At 35.8% G+C, this 18,428-nt stretch overlaps 1 protein-coding gene and 1 long non-coding RNA gene across 2 annotated transcripts in view; both read right to left on the bottom strand.

Moving 5' to 3' along the window:
- LOC147065468 (uncharacterized) overlaps positions 1–18,428 on the bottom strand; it is a 496,544-nt gene that overhangs the window by 127,568 nt on the left and 350,548 nt on the right. The gene's annotated exons all lie outside the window — the stretch shown is intronic.
- LOC147065481 (uncharacterized) lies at positions 15,886–18,022 on the bottom strand. The gene is made up of 3 exons (XR_015071821.1): positions 17,096–18,022; positions 16,355–16,509; positions 15,886–16,073 (listed from the first exon to the last, which is right to left on the bottom strand). It is a non-coding gene; the product is annotated as an uncharacterized LOC147065481 (long non-coding RNA).

Below are 18,428 nucleotides of genomic sequence, written 5' to 3'. Positions count from 1 at the left end.
AGACGGTTCAACGTCACGTCCCGCGCCTTTTACGAAGTGAGACCTGCAGCACGTAGATTGATTTTGTGGTAGCGCTGTGGGTGACAGTGAATGTTTGACTTACCTTTTTATTAACCTATACAGAAATAAAGTAATCTAAAGTAAATAGTTGTTTTATAGTGTATGTTAGATCCTCTTCATCTTCTTCGTCGGGGGATTTGGCCGTCGGATAATATTTTATTCTATTTCCTCCCAAATTTATTGTTTCAAAAAAATCAATAGAATACGTATTATAATGATAAAACAAATAGGTAGGTGTATGCACGAGACTTCAATTTATTCTTTTATGAAAGCTTGTGCACGTATCTACTCAGAATCTAGATCTATATATTCCACTAAATCAGTCGTGACGTCGTACAACTTAATTTTATTATTAATATGATCGAAGTACCTGCAATCTGTGTATTTTTCCTCATTTAAAAATAATATACCTACATTTGTAAAAATGTTGACACACAAACCGATGTAATTAATCTAACACGAGTTTTTCTCGGAATGAAATCGTTCACTGACGATCATGTTGGTTCGTGTTTGAAAAAAGAATTATTTATTTCATTTATGTTATACGGAATCATTTTATTATACTATAACTATTAGATATTGCGTACTAGTCACGAAAGCTCAACAATTATTGTTCGGTATGACATTGCTAACCAACTAACGCATACTTAATACTAATTGTATAATAATATTTGATGTTAGTACATACATACTAAAACTTGTGATTTAAATTGTGTTTGGTACAATAACCTATCTTCATATAATTAAATATTAGCTTGTATATATTAAGTACATACTCGTTGCAATACAAGGTTGCGCTGGTTTCTCAATTTGTAATTTTATTATTTAGGGATGGAATGATAAATAAAATATATGTGGGTAGCAGTGGCGAAGGGTTGAGGTAGGCTGTTAAGATCCGCCATAAATAGTGCACATTAAACTTTGTCAGTCATACCTACATATATTTTTTTTCATTAAAATAAAACTACAATTTATTTATAGATAGTGTTGGTTGGTTTTTAAAATAATTCAATTTAACCCTACGAAAACCCTAATAGTCAAAAAACACTCGTCTGTCTATAAAATATCTAAAACTATGCAATTAAATCATACATAACTTTAGATATTTTATAGATAGAATAATATTTTTTTATATTTCGTAGTTTGGTAAGGCAGGGCTTAATGAATTAAAAAAAATCAATCAACAATATATGTAATATGTATTGTTAATCCAACGAAAACAAATAAGTATGAATGAAAAAGTGTGCGCAATTTTGTCGTATCGTCCAAAGTATACCAAAACTAACCTATAGTTTAATTTAGGCGGGGTTTAATTGATTTGTAAAAACTAACCAACGCCAACTGTAAATAATTGTATTCTTAGTTCATACGTATGACTAACAAAGTTTAATGTGCACTGTATCTTAACAGCCTACCTCCACCCTTCGCTACTGGTGCGTAGTATGCTTCGAAAAGCTTGTATTAACATTATTTTTACTGGTCAATGTAAACGTTACATAATCGTTTAATATTGAGTCGGGTCTGCTGCAAGTTTCCTCCACTGTATCGGCCTCAGGCTATTTTATGGGAAAAGTTCAATCTTTTATTATAGATTTGTTTTCTTTGATCTGAAGAGTCGCTGTTCACCGTAATGATATTATGTGTGATTTGTTTGTCAGTGGAAGCCCATTCACACATTGAAAATCGTCTCGACTGGGATAATAGTCATAAATCAAAACTGAGCGCAACATGCAACTTTCTTATGTGTGTATAGGCAACGCCGTGCGAGGACAGTGAGCTAAAATGAATGAAGAAGTGCGACATTTCGGCATTATACCTGCGCTGCATGTCAGGTGAAAATAGTTGCATGTGACTCCAGCTGTTTTATTCCAAACTAAAAGGTTGCCACCATGCGGTATGCGGCGGTAGATTTACAGTCCTACAAACTTTTCTAAAGAACGGTCAAAAATAGAACTACGAACTATCATATGGACGCCATTTTGAAAACGTCATTCGAATGTCAGAATCTGTCCAGTTGTCTTGATTGGGTAGTTTTCGACTGTGGCTCGCCCATCCATTCTTTATATAAGTTTGTAGATATGTAGTTACCTACATATTGTGTTTTGTGAATGCCAACAAAATCAATCACATCAACATATTCGACGTGTTGCAGTCGGACGATGCGAGAGCCGGCTAATTCTTTTTACTAAGTTTTTGGCTGATGTTTTGAGGAGTGATGCATGATCCCAGATACGAGTAATGTAATAGTATGATTTCATCGAAATGCGTAGGTGCAATATTATTGTATTCTTACATGGTTTAATACACTTTTTATTCAACTACCACGCCCCCTCAAAACTTTCGCCTCAGTTAGATGAAACGCTTTGAAAATTTCGTAATAGTGTTATCTCGTCTAAAGTATGCGTGATGCATTAACAGCGTAACATTTCAGATTTTATCTTTCCTATGTGCATTTATTTATGCGCGTTAGATGTTTACTGCTGAACGTTAAATTTTGTAGCAACGATGTATTCCTGTTATGCAACAGTGGTTGGCTTCACTACATTGTTAACACTTTGTGATAAACAAAACTAATGTAAACGTTTAAAAATGTCATTACTTAAGCAATTTCCTCGGCGTTGAATTTTGAATTCCAAAGAAATTCTAACAACCGTCTCTAAATCAGCAATCATCTGGAAGAGCTCCTCCAAATCCCTAACATCTGTCTACTGATGACGATGTTCACTCTTTACGTGCCAACAAACATAATATACATAACTTGAAAACACCTCAGATATATATATACCATAGAGGTGTTAAATAAAGAGAGGGGCAAGAAATCGGCTTTCTCATACAACTGAATGAAGCAGGCCAACAGTAGCAGACAACGTAAGAGAAATAGCGATGCGATAAAAAAAATGCACCGCATCACGGAGGATTTACTTTGGTCATTATAACGTACCCATATAATATAATGTTAACGTGGAAATTTTGCCGCAAATTAATTACCAGCCTGCCTCACCATACTTTTTCATCATACTTGCCTGCTTCACCATACTTTAATATAACCTGCCGCCCCTAGATATATACCCACCAGAAAAAAATCGTATTTGAAAAAAATATGATGCTCGACGGGATTTGAACTCGTATAACCACTGGTATCGCGCCACGGTATCGTATTTTTTCAAATATGATTTTTTCTAGTGGGTTTTTTTGGGATTTTTTCAAGTTATGTATGTTCAATATATGGAATGTTACATTCCGTCGTGACCCCGAACTTCGCCTAGTTTTAGTGTGATTTTGCGTAATATCATAAAAATTAAAATGTTTTCGTAACTAGTAATTATATCCAATGAAGTATTGCGTTGTCAATTTTGTACAAGTGACATGAAATTTCACATTTTGTAGGAAAAACATTAATTTTTGATCATTGAAAGACACCAGGCGAAGCATGGTGTACTTACCCGAACTTCGCCCAGCGTTGTATTTTTCAAATATAGCCATATATATAAATAAAGGAAAAGATTTAATAGTAAATAGATGTGTTCAAAACAATATGAACCATAGTGATGGGTGTATAAGGTTCAATTTAGCAAGATATTGGTAGTAGGCGAAGTACCGAACCTGTTCTGGCGTGTTTTCATACATTAGATAAACTTCTGTCAGGGTTGTCAATAAAACTAATGTGGAATAATTTTAATAGTTATTTATGAATTTTTTTTTGAACATAGAAGTAAGTATAAAAAAAGTAACATTTGTTTACAACTGCAATAAACTAAATTAACTACACATATGCCTATACCTATTTTAAAATATGTTATAATCATTAGAATACAACTTATTAACATATTGAAAAATCGTTTAAAACTACTGAATCAAAATCAAAATTTCTCTGCGATAATATGGGTTCAGTTCGTGTAGAACCAAAACAATATCGGTTTTAATGATTTGAGAAATATAACCAATGAAAATATAAAAAAGAACATTTGTTTACAACTACAATTAATTAATTTAAATCAACTATACATGTAAGTATACCAATAACGAAAAAAATACAAATCAATCGCATTCGATTAGAATGCCATAGATAAAAATGATAGGTAATAAAAAAATCTTATGATACAATTATTCAGCAAACTTTTATACACATAACACAATATTTATTCACTCATAATGTCGTATATACCATACACATTAGAATACAGCTTATTAATATACTGAAAAATTGTTTAAAACTTCTGAATCAAAAATCAAAATTCCTCTGCGATGTGATTTCGGTTCGCTTAGAACCAAAACAATATCGGTTTTATTAATTTGACAAATATCATCTACCACCGGCCAGCCATATCTGTTTCTTCCTTTATTTCTCAAAAATTTTATCGTATAAGTTTCATTTATTTTTCATTCACTTGTCCAATATAAAAGCGATCCGATTTCTGGTTTCCGTTTAAAAAAAATAAAAAAAAATTCGGTTAGTGACATGACCCGGCTCACGGCTAGCTCAATAATGCTACCGGGCCGTCACTGAGGAGACTAGTGATGAATTAGGAGAGGTGGATCTCCTTTGTAGTATCACAACTTTTGAATTCCCGAATAAAACTCTCAGCTGGTGTGGTGCCGAATTTATTCAGGTACTGGAGTTCACGGTCACACAATAAGGTTAACTATCATTGTTCCCGTAATTAAATCTCATTAAAGTATCAGTAAACTATTTATTTGTTCACTATAGGATCTCTGTGAAATCTTTCACAAATTCCCAAAAAGTCACACCTAATTCAGAGAATGTATACGCAGATATTCTTTGGATATTTTTAATTCATGAAATATTTTCCCATAAGAAAGAAAATATAAATTATTCTTTGGTCACACAGTATTAGGTTTATAAAAGAATAGAATTATTTTATTGTTGTTTATAAAGTTTATTTATGTTCACAGTGTATTTACAAATATTTATTTGTGTTTACAGACTTGTTTACAAAAGGTTTGCTTAATGTTTACAAATTTATTTACTAAAATTTGTTTTTATGTTTATGAATCTGTTTACTAAAATTTATTTTATAATTATGTTTACTTAATAAAGTTTCAAAAATTTATTTTATAATCCCGAAAAGATTTGTAAAATTTATTATTACAGACTGAGTTTATTAATTTGTTTTTATAAAACAAATCCGATCGCGTAATTTATCTCGATTACGTCACCTCGTATGATGAGTAATGAAAAATAAAATTAATCCGCGAGCGCGTCACTATCGACAGATACGTAGTATTCGTGCTACGTTTTAGCGGCCGACGTCACTACCGACAGATACGTGTTATTCGCGCTACGTTTTGCCCGTCGAAGGGGACTTACTGGTACGTAGGAATCGCGAATGTACTGAGAACCGTGTCCCACAAGCTCGCAGAGAGGTCTGCTGCTTACTGAAGATCGCCGGTGAAGAGTGTAGAAACTAATGATTTTACGGGAAAAGTGGTCGCCTTTTATACCCTTCGGATAGAGGTTTAACAGGAAACAGTCCGTAAGGGATAGCAGATGTATATCTTTCTCTCACGGGATAAATTTACATATATCTCCCGTTCCTGGCAACTTTCTAATAGAGATATCTTCTAATTAAATCGGGTTAAAATTACTCTACCTTATTTTCACAAAATAAAGTTTCAATAGGGGTGTTTCAAGTACCCTCTAGAACAAGTCCCTTAAATACGCCGTTGCGATGACGTAAGCAAAATAGTTGATTTTATATGATTTTTCGTGTTCAAACGAAGGGGAAAGTTTCTAGCTTTCCATCAAGGTATCGGAATAAGTATTCGGGTACTAAATAAGGGAATGGCAGTCTTTAAATTTAAAATGTCAAAACGAAAGGTTGACACCCACGTACTAGTCCTTTCCACCACTCTTGGCCTTTTTAGGCCAATAGAATTTTACTAAGTTTTAATAAAACTATTTGGAGCCGCAGAAAACGTTTCATTCGATATTTACCTTTCGGACGAACATTATTACGTGAAAATACGAGGGTGGGTCAATAATTCCTTAGAAAAAAGCATTAAAACAGTTTTTATTTTTGTATTTTTTTTTTATTTCTCAACATAATCTCCTTGGAGCTCAATACACTTGGTTAGACGTTTCTCAATTTTTTTTAAACCGTCAGAAAAATAAGTTTTCGGAAGGTCCTCAAAATAAGCATTTGTCCGATCGATGACTTCTTCATTTGAAAAAAAACGTTGTCCACTTAGCCATTTTTTTAAGTTTGGGAAAAGAAAAAAGTCACTGGGGGCTAAATCTGGCGAATACGGTGGGTGGTCGACCAATTCGAACTTCAATTCTTCAATTTTAGCCATTGATCGTAAACATGTGTGAACACGGGCATTGTCCTGATGAAAAAAGATTTTTTTCCTGTTTAAATGAGGCCGTTTTTCTTCAATTTTGTTTTTTAGCTGGTCCAATAAAGATGCATAATAATCCCCTGTTATTGTTTTTCCTTTTTCCAAATAGTCAACGAAAATAATTTCACGTGCATCCCAAAATACAGTAGCCATAACCTTACCAGCTGATTTTACGGTTTTCGCCTTCTTTGGACATGGTTTGCCTTCGCAATCCACTGCTTTGACTGTTCTTTCGTCTCGGGAGTATAGTGGTGTATCCATGTTTCATCTACAGTCACAAAGCGACGAAAAAATTCATCCGGATTGCGTTGCATGAGCGACAACAGGGCCTTAGAGGCCACCACCCTATTGCGTTTATTGTCGACTGTGAGCAAACGCGGCACCCATCTTGCAGAAATATTTTTCATGCCCAATTTGTCATGTAAAATAGAAATGACGCTACCTTTTGAGATCCCTGTAACCTCAATTATCTCACTCAACTTTAATCTTCGGTCACTTAACACCATATCGTGGATTTTATTGATCATTTCTGGTGTAGTCACCTCTACAGGACGTCCTGAGCGTGGTTCATCCTTTGTTGATGTACGACCACGTTTAAATTCATTTAACCAGTTATTAATAGTTGCAAGTGAAGGAGCAGATATGCCGTGAACTAAATCCAACTCATTTTTTATTTCCTTTGCTGTTAACCCTTTTATATTAAAATGTTTAATAACAGCTCTAAACTCAATTTTCTCCATTTTCCATTTTTCCATTTTCTACAAGCAAATTTTTTTTTTAAATGTACGAGAAACACACAACAACCCGACCGATCTGATTGAAACTTCGCAGCATACTGAATCGGTAGTGCCGCTGCATGAAAACAAACCGCTTACAGTACAATTCGCGCCACCTGTCGGCTTTTCTAAGGACTTATTGACCCACCCTCGTACTATAATATTATACTTAACATTTCAACTTAAATATATAAATGCTTAATCCTAACAAGATGTTATTTACAAGCGACTACAAATTTATTTAGTCTTTAATAGTGGCTTTTCCATAGTAATCTAAACGTAACCTTGAATCTATTTTTATCTGGCAACTCAACACAGCCGGGCCGTAAATTCTAGTCGAACAGAATTCAGTTAAGGTTCAAGGTCACGCGTCAATTTGTATTTTTAGTCGCAGTATTTGATTCTTTTATTTATCCAAGACGCGATTAAGATTTATTATTGTTTATGGGTAGAAACCCATCTATACCAGAATCTTAAGTTTTTCCAATTGTTACTTTTACAATATTCATTATAGTTAGCGAGTTATAGCATTAACAAAATTTATAATTATAATTACGCGTCTATAGATATAGATACGCGTTTACAGTATTTTTATAACGGTAGTTAGCTTCTATCTTGTATTGATAAAATTAGTATTAAAATTCTTTATTTACAATTATACAGTATATAAATTTATAAATATTCGATTTTCTTTTTCAATTTTCACACACTTCCATTATTGCTATAAAAGTTATTGAAGCATGTACTTGCAAAATTTTACGTAAACAATCTCTCCCATAACTTATTTTCTAAGTTTAATGGAGATTTCCCGGAAATTATTTCCAAATGAGATCGCGCCCAAATCTACGCGACGTGTCATCTCGAGGCCTGTGGTCACAGCGTTCCAATTACACTGGAGCACTCTTGATTTTCGGAGGCGAAAAATTTTTTACGTAAAATTTTATTACATTTACAAAGAAAAGGTTAACAACATACATTTTACTTCCTAATACTAAACGATTACGCTACTGGTTACCTGTTCATGGTCTTTTTCGACCATTTCTTCTCTGCTTCTTCCATAGTTTAGGACCATGGGACTTATATATTCTGTTTGTACCTTGTCGTGAGGTTGTCGCAAGGCTATTGAGAAGTAGAATTGACTACAAGGCTAGATTTGTATAGTTATGTCGTTAAACCATACTCTGCCATAAACACTAACTGAAGGTCGGCGTTTTTGTTTGTGTCAAATGCCCACCCTTAATAAAGACATAACTGTATATGTCTAGTCTCAATTCACCATTGCCACACCTCAGGACTCAGTAATATGCAAAGCGATAAAGCAACAGTAAAGCATATTCAAAATAAAATACACAAAATCTGCGCATGCACACAAAGTTTTTCTTTTACTTTTTATAATTAATATTCGCCCAGATTCAGGTCTTAAAATTCTAATTAATAAAAGAAAATTATATAATTCAATAATTCTGAAGTTAAAAATTTTATTTCGAGGACGGTGAGTGCTGTATGGGACGACTACTGCTTTTCCTGCCGAGGGACAACCGCAAAGAAGAGGACTCACGGAGACGCTCCGTTTACGACCCATGGACAGAAGTAGAGTTCGACTTCCCGTCGCGAATCACGTTCCCGCTTACTAGAAAATACGGCATAGTACCATGATATGCCAGGGAGACTCCCCTGACAATACCTTTAATATTAAATTACATAGGGTCATTTAAACCTATTTAATCTAACGCTCAATACTCCTAGCTATATATTACATTCTACAGAATTTGAAATCAATCCCAATCAAGAGACTTATTTCTCGCAGCTCCGAATACCAATAAGGACTTAGCGTGAAAGTTACGAACTTCCCCACGCCTAAATTAGCAACGCCCTCTTCATTTCGCAGCTCCGAATACTAATAAGGACTTAGCGTGAAAGTTACGAACTTCCCCACGCCTAGATTAGCAACACGTCTTCATTTCGCAGCTCCGAATACTATTAGGGGCTTAGCGTGGAAGCTAAGGACTTCCCCATGCCCTAATTAGCAACACTTTCTTCGTTTTGCTCTCCCCGAAGACTTATTTCTTTCTCGCTTCGAGGAAAGACTTGTTGTTTGCTTCGATAATAGACTTATTTCTTTATCGCTCCTCTCGAAGACTTGTTGTTTGCTTCGATAATAGACTTATTTCTTTATCGCTCCTCTCGAAGACTTGTTGTTTGCTTCGATAATAGACTTATTTCTTTATCGCTCCTCTCGAAGACTTGTTGTTTGCTTCGATAATAGACTTATTTCTTTATCGCTCCTCTCGAAGACTTGTTGTTTGCTTCGATAATAGACTTATTTCTTTATCGCTCCTCTCGAAGACTTGTTGTTTCGCAGCTCCGAATACTAATAAGGACTTAGCGTGAAAGTCACGGACTTCCCCACGCCTTAGTTAGCAACACTTTCTTCGTTTCGCTCTCCCCGAAGACTTATTTCTCTTTCGCTTCGAGAAAAGACTTGTTTTTTTTTCGCTTCGATCGGAGACTTATTTCTTTATCGCTCCTCTCGAAGTCTTATCGCTCGCTTCGATAATAGACTTATTTCTTTATCGCTCCTCTCGAAGACTTATAGCTCGGTTTAGTTAGAGACTTAGCTTACAGGCGATGGCGGTAGCGATCGCTTTGAGCGACGCTTACCTGATCGGCCTATACGCTGATACTGACGTTTGGGGGGCGCATTCCGGATGGGGGCGTCTCGTAAGACAGCGTCCAACGCATCCCGCCACTCGCCAAAGGTAGTACCTTGATCTTTGCTCCCGGGCGTCGGGAGGTCGGTCCGCGCAGGGCGCCGCCCTCCCAACCGTCCCACTCTCCTAAATTCTCTCTTGGGGGGCGCTATCTTGATGGGGGCGTCTTGTAAGACTGCGTCCAACGCATCCAGCCTCTCGCCAAGGATCCTCTCTTCATTAGATATTGTCGAGTCAACAATTCTTTCCACTTCAGCTTCTCCATCGCTAAGTTCGGAATCCGTTCCTGAACTCGCCAGTAGTTCTTCCCGCGCACATTCCTGCGCATCCATACGACGTTCTGACAGGGCGTGCACTCCCTCGTCTCTGTCGTTGGTAGCTGTGGAAAGCGGCGTAAGTGATACCACCGGGTCGTCTGCTCTTTCATTAGCCAGATTCTTTTCAAACTATTTCGCACCGCAGCTCCGAATACTAGTAAAGGACTTAGCGTGGAAGCCATGCGCTTCCCCACGCCTTAACTAGCAACACTCTCTTCGCTATTAATTTAAAATATATCACACTTATCACCGATATGTATATCACGCTTATCATACTCATATATATCAATTTAACACTAGTATTTAAAACACTTTTAACACTAACATTTTTATCAAGTATAATATTTAAATCTTTATGAGGTAAACTATTTTTATTACGTGCAATTGCAGTAGTTGGCAATTTCTCTTCACCCGACGCATCCAACGTACTACCTACAATTGTCCACGTACTTCTGACTACGCTATCTGGACGGTCTGCAGTCGTTACAGATGGTAGTGTCTTTTGACACGCCGCAAAGTTCTGTCCCCGACTACACCTGTCCCTAGGATCTAAAATATTTACAGAACCGAGAAAATCCGTAGATATTTTGCTTTGTTGGTCATGGGCCGCCGTAGCTGAGTCCCATAACTCTTGTTCTCCGTTATTGAGTATATCACCGCCTTTGAGACGATGATCATACACAACAACTCTTTCGTCACTATATCTAGCTTTATCTATATACATTAAGTTCATATTTCTTAATTCAAACTTAACACTATCAAAATTAATCTTATTAAGCTTACATAACTTATTTTTAACATTCTTAATACTAAAGGACTTACATTTACTTGATTTTTGTTTAAGATAACGATTATAGTCATCTAATGCTATGAGCTCTTCTTCATTAAGTTTATTTCGCCTTAATTTACCGAAGGTATTAATGTTTTGTAGTCGACGATTAGTTCGACTCTTCCTAATAATATTCTTAACGTCAGCCTCGTGGGGTCTGTTCGCTAATTTAAAAGGTGAGTCCCTTCCTAAAGTTTCGTTGCTCGATTGCAACGACGATCGACTATCTAAACTACATACATCGCTATTAATATCAAGTAAACTGCCAGTTTCGGCTTTAGTATAGTTAGTACTATTAATATTTTTACACAAATGGTTAGCGGAAGCACAATAATTCGTTAAATTATTTGTTACAAGAGATCTGTCGTCAGTATCGACGAAGCTACAGTTACTTACGTTTGCCGATGTTCTCAGCACACCAAGAGCGCCACTGCTTACGCCTTCGCCGCATCCACTGCTAGCTGTCTTTAACTGCTTATCTTGATAACCTTCTTCCTTGCCGCCAACATTTATTTCATAACTCCCTAATTCTAATTTATCTAAAAACTTTTTATATTCTATTTCGCCGCCGGTAAAAGGATTAAAATTTTCTACTATTTTACTAGCAGAATTCTTAATATCGTGTTTGCGATATTTCTCCGGTCTTACGCTATTATCCTTTACAAGAGGACCTGTACAAAGATTAACTTGGTTACTGGGGCCAGCTTCGACCTCACAGTGAACCTTAGGGTTAAATGATTTCACCGGAAGGGTGTCCTTCAGTTCACTTTCACAGTTTACCCTATTCGCCAGAAGAGCGTCTATGTCACTAGCTAGAACTCGGCTGAACGGCGTTCGAGGAACGTTCGTGTCACCTTCTTGAGTCTTCTCTTCGGCGGTCCGCCAGTGTTCGTCGTCTTGGAGCCATCGACGATCAACCCGGTCCGCGAGCCGTCTTCATGGCTCCTTTCTGGTCTGCTGAGCTGCTTGCCTGTCTGGGCAATCCTTATTTTCATGGAAGCCAGGACAATGTTGACAACGCCTTTGTCTGGCACCGCCTCGCTCTTCAATGCGAGGACGTGGGCGGTACGCAGGTCTTTCTGAATCGTTTTGCTGGTCTGATTGCCGTGGAGGCCTTTTATCAACAGCCTCCGTGGTCTTATCAGATTTCGCGTTAGTCTCTTGTACCGAACGCGGCTTCTCGCGCCAAGTATTTTGTGGTCCGGGTCTCCTTTCATTGTTCGCCTTGACGGCATTTGCTGGAGACGGCACGGAAGCCAGTGCTGACTTCAATGGTCGAAGTGTATGAGCTACTTCAAGCAGCTCGTCCATCGTCTTCCATTTCTCTTGATTAACCCTTATTTGATCGCTCACGGTGAGTAGGTCATAAAAGGTTGAAGCCAGGGTTTCCGACTTCATTTCCGGAAGGAGTACCTCGGCTAATTCCATCTTCTTCAGGAGGAAACCATAAGCTCCCTCTTGAGGTCCTTGCTCTTTATGTTCGAGATCCGTTCGTTGAGCACGACGTCTTGAAGGCGATTCGAAGTGCTCTTTCAGATCGTTACTAAACGACCGCCAACTGTCCGATGTGTCAATATTCTTGGCCCAAGTCTTGGCCTCTCCTCTGAGCTGACGCATAGCCAACTCTGTCCAATTCTCAGCTGGGTACTTCACAGCTTCGCAATATTCTCTGCAGCGTCGGAGAAAAAGTTCAACGCTCTGCTTTGGGCTACCCTCATAGGTGGAATGGAGTTCCGGCTTAACATGGCACGGGGTACATACGGCCGGTTCTGGTGGTGCCATTTTTTGTTTGGGATCCGACGTGCTTACTTGCAAAAATGAATCCTCTTCGGGGAATACTTGCGCGTTTTGCAAGCCTTCTTCCAATATGAAGTCTTCTTCTACACTCGGACCCGGAACAGGGTTCGGCATAATTTCTTCGAATTCCTCCGTCCCCTGGAGTTGGAAGAAGCGGACCTTCGACCGTAAATTCATATAAAAATTCAGCTATCGATTGCGCCAATTTTCAGCTTCCTACGACCACCCGTTCGTCCGCAATCGACGTTTAAAGTATTTTGAGGGCATGCGCTGCTTGTCGCTGATAACCCTGAAGGCTTGCAACTCCTGTTACAAGCGTCCAATCTTCTCCGTTTAAAATCTTATATTGTAATAGGTACAGGCCTTCATGTACCTATACCCATGACGTCACGGTAATTATGATAATTATCGAGATTTTAATATACAAAGTAGTATAAATTTATTTTTTTCAAAATTTTTTTTCTTTGTCTGGGTTCTTGTACCTATACTTGTATGGTACTCAACTTTAATTTAGAAAAAAGCTTAAAAATTCACGCGAAATTTTTATTGTGCATTTTATTCTTAATTCTATTATTTCTGTTACGGTGAGTAACACAATTTATTTTTATACTTTCTTTATGGTTTAAAAGGGTCAGAGAGATCCTTTGGATAGTCTCATCGACATACTTTTGCTTAATGTCGGTATCTGACTCTAATAAATTACCAAAAGTATTTATTTTATTTATTCTTTCCTTTTCCAAGTATATCAAGAAAAGTATTCTATATATAGTTGCCTTTACGTATATATTCTTCTCCAAATTATATTTTTCAAAAGTATTCATCACTGGTTCCTCGTTAATGCGAGTTACACTTTATTTCATTGTACTCACATTTATAAAGTTGAGGTAGATCGCTCTTGTAGCTCCGGTATAAGGTTCTTAAAACCTCTCAGGTAACCACAATTCATTGATACACTTCACAATATATTGTTTTTTAAAATCTTTTAGTAGATCTTAGTTGTAGGATCGTTCAGGTTTTCGCAACCTGAAGATGCCGCACGCATTTGGGCGCCATAATGACATGACCCGGCTCACGGCTAGCTCAATAATGCTACCGGGCCGTCACTGAGGAGACTAGTGATGAATTAGGAGAGGTGGATCTCCTTTGTAGTATCACAACTTTTGAATTCCCGAATAAAACTCTCAGCTGGTGTGGTGCCGAATTTATTCAGGTACTGGAGTTCACGGTCACACAATAAGGTTAACTATCATTGTTCCCGTAATTAAATCTCATTAAAGTATCAGTAAACTATTTATTTGTTCACTATAGGATCTCTGTGAAATCTTTCACAAATTCCCAAAAAGTCACACCTAATTCAGAGAATGTATACGCAGATATTCTTTGGATATTTTTAATTCATGAAATATTTTCCCATAAGAAAGAAAATATAAATTATTCTTTGGTCACACAGTATTAGGTTTATAAAAGAATAGAATTATTTTATTGTTGTTTATAAAGTTTATTTATGTTCACAGTGTATTTACAAATATTTATTTGTGTTTACAGACTTGTTTACAAAAGGTTTGCTTAATGTTTACAAATTTATTTACTAAAATTTGTTTTTATGTTTATGAATCTGTTTACTAAAATTTATTTTATAATTATGTTTACTTAATAAAGTTTCAAAAATTTATTTTATAATCCCGAAAAGATTTGTAAAATTTATTATTACAGACTGAGTTTATTAATTTGTTTTTATAAAACAAATCCGATCGCGTAATTTATCTCGATTACGTCACCTCGTATGATGAGTAATGAAAAATAAAATTAATCCGCGAGCGCGTCACTATCGACAGATACGTAGTATTCGTGCTACGTTTTAGCGGCCGACGTCACTACCGACAGATACGTGTTATTCGCGCTACGTTTTGCCCGTCGAAGGGGACTTACTGGTACGTAGGAATCGCGAATGTACTGAGAACCGTGTCCTACAAGCTCGCAGAGAGGTCTGCTGCTTACTGAAGATCGCCGGTGAAGAGTGTAGAAACTAATGATTTTACGGGAAAAGTGGTCGCCTTTTATACCCTTCGGATAGAGGTTTAAGGCGATGTCTTCGGCCTAAATAACACATATAATGTGACTTTTACGCCATCTATTTATATTTAAAGGCATCTACCATGAATTTCTAAAAATCTGTTACTAAAAACTTTGGTCAGTTTCAATCAGATGGCAGTGAGTTACCATAACTAATTTTAAAAGTAAATTAAAGTTGCCAATGGAATGGAATTCTAGATGAATAAAATTGCTAGACAAAAATTCATTTACATATTATTATTTAAGAATATAATAATATATTCTAATATAACCACTTGAGACCCGAGGGAGAACCAGCCATCAAAAAAAATATCTCTTTGATTTTATGGAAGAGAAGTATTAGTCTATTGACAAAAAAAATTTTTTTACGTTTTTTTTATTTTGTAAAGTAAAATATACTATATGCACATACCAGGTAACACTGCAGATGAATATTACCTACTCTATAAACTTAGGGAAGGTAAAGAAAACAACTTGTCATAGGAATGGTCAATTTTAATAGAACATTACACAATAAAAACAATACAAAAACATTATAAATAGGATAATTAAATATATTTACACTTAAAATTATGAAATAAAACCCTAAATAATATGTACTTTAAAATTGCTTTGAGCTGCATCCTATACTGTGTGATACAGCTCAAAGCAAAATTTTGTGCACACGTATATATTGCATTTTATGCAAATATACCTGGTGCGGGACTTGCATCCAGGGTATCTGCACACGGATGCTGAATGGTGGCCAACGCTGTCCAAACGTACCTCAGCGATCGGTTGGGGGAAAACCGTTCTCCTGCGAGCTGGTGGCTCTGTGTCTACCTGCGATGTCGACATGTTTCTTGGCCGACCTCGTGCTGGCAGTGTTAAAATGTTGGCTACCCGATCTTCATACCGAATCATAGCTTTCGCTAATCTGATTCAGTACGACAACAGTCTCATAATATCCTTTCTGGGTACATTTTCTAGTTTACAATTCCGCATATACATTAGCCAACAGTTTACTACCGCCAAGTCCACAAAGTGGTTAAAAACCCTCACAGGCCATTTGCATGTCTTCATCGCAGTCCTGTAATAAGCAATTATCCGATCGCCGACATGCCCTCTCACCAACAAATCTTCCTCCAATTCCGGACCAGCATTCGGCATACTGAAACAATAGGAAAAAAATATTATTACATAATCCATATTTCCTCATTAATTCAAGTATTTAGCAGTAAAAATACAAATAATGATGGGTAATAATATGTTTTGATTGAAGTTTACTATTCAAACCATCAACTCCTCATTCGAGACAATCGCTACATCATGTGTACAAGATGTAATGAATTCTTGTTTTTATGCCAAAGCATGTAATGAAAATGAATCTAGTGTATGACCGGATGGTATATAAAACCAATAAATATATTATTAAGAAAATTGTAAACCTACCATTTTGTGAGCCAGGGAAGCACCCTGGATTGTGATGTCGATGGTTGTAAATGTCGAATGTAAATGTCGTCGCTGTTGTCGGACTCGTAACCGTCGCCGACTTCGCAGTCTGTCGTCCAATATTTCGTCGAGTTCATCAGTATTAAAAGATTTATCTATATGTAAACAAAAAAACATAACCTAATTACATTCATATACTCGTGTCAAACTTATCACTGTAGATAACGTTTTCAATTTACGATTATGTTGTATTAAAAACACGGACACGTGTTTGAAAGCACATAAAATATTTGATTATAATCAATCATTGATTACATTGTATAAGCATTGTGAATAATTATAATGATGATTATGAGATACATTTTCGAGACAAGTTTCAGTAATTTTGAATGAAATTAAAATTTTATTTTATTAAATTCGGTTCTACAATCATAATATGCGAATGAAAGAAATTCACTATCTATTAGATAATTTACAAAACGTACAAGATGGGCTCGATGACATTTGTCATAAACATAACCTCAAACTAACGTAAAGTATTTATAATTTTACGAAAACGATGAGTCTACGCCTAAAATAATATATATTGATGATAAATGCATGATGGTGATTGAAAATACAGTATATGTAACTATTTTCAATAATTTTTGAATGTTTGTTTGACAATCAAAACTGCGTGACATAGTTTGTCATTTTGATGTACGATAATATTATTTATTATACACTGAAAAGTTTACTTACTTGACAAAAATGTTACTGATGAGTCGATTCCTTCCTGTTTTCAAACAATATACCTAATAATGGCCAAATAAAGAAGAATTGTCATAAATCCGATATTAGATCGAGAGCACGAATGCTACCATAGACTAATGCTACCATATGTTAAAATGCGAGATTTGTTTATTTTGTTGATTATTTTTATCATAAATAATGATAAAAAAACAGTTGTAATTTAAGCAAATACTAATTGCAAATAATTCGCAGTTTCAAATTTTGAATATAGGCAGGTTTATACGTAAATTAAGTTAATATTGTAATTTCAATTATTAAGTTATTTTTATTCATATGGCAATTTCGCCTCAAACTGATAAACTGATTTTTGTCAAAATGCAGAGAAATGTTATTTTGTCTTGTCTATGTGTGAGTTTCATTTTCAACGTCATGTTATGGTATGTGTGTTTTGTATGGAGATATTTTGTTTCCAAATAATTCCACAACGGCAGCACCATACAGACAAACATGTTGCCAATTTGAGCAATTATTATGGTTTCGATTTCTATCGATTCGTTAATATACAAAAATACAAGATTAAATTTAAATAACTGCCGTAAAAATTAATAAATAATATTTTTAATAGAAACGCTAAGCGTTATTCGCGATAAATTGCGTGTAAGCCGAGATTTTTCGATTTTAATTGCGTGCTTTCTAACCTCTAAATCGATGTTTTTTAAATTTGAAAAAAGAGATATAAGGATATAATAAATTCCAATTTTCGCTTAGCGTTTCCCTGGGTAATAGATTTACGTACATTTTTATCGTAATTTTGATAATAAATCTTATGTCATTCATTCTTACCACCCGATAGAAATGTACCGAATTTGACACTTATTTTTGGTATATAGAACTCCATGATACTTCTTAATTTTTTATTTTATTTTTCTCATTACTTTTGAATATATATTTACAGATTAAAAAACTTTTCTAGCTATTTTTCGATAACAACTTTACCTAGAGACATCACCTTAACAGGAAACAGTCCGTAAGGGATAGCAGATGTATATCTTTCTCTCACGGGATAAATTTACATATATCTCCCGTTCATGGCAACTTTCTAATAGAGATATCTTCTAATTAAATCGGGTTAAAATTACTCTACCTTATTTTCACAAAATAAAGTTTCAATAGGGGTGTTTCAAGTACCCTCTAGAACAAGTCCCTTAAATACGCCGTTGCGATGACGTAAGCAAAATAGTTGATTTTATATGATTTTTCGTGTTCAAACGAAGGGGAAAGTTTCTAGCTTTCCATCAAGGTATCGGAATAAGTATTCGGGTACTAAATAAGGGAATGGCAG

The sequence above is a fragment of the Rhyacophila brunnea genome, unplaced genomic scaffold (genome assembly GCF_057557595.1).
Source record: "Rhyacophila brunnea isolate RB1 unplaced genomic scaffold, BYU_Rbru_1.0 scaffold_6, whole genome shotgun sequence".
Lineage (NCBI taxonomy): Eukaryota > Metazoa > Arthropoda > Insecta > Trichoptera > Rhyacophilidae > Rhyacophila > Rhyacophila brunnea.
The sequence above is the reverse complement of the archived record's forward strand: the minus strand, read 5'-3'. Positions and strand labels throughout refer to the sequence as shown.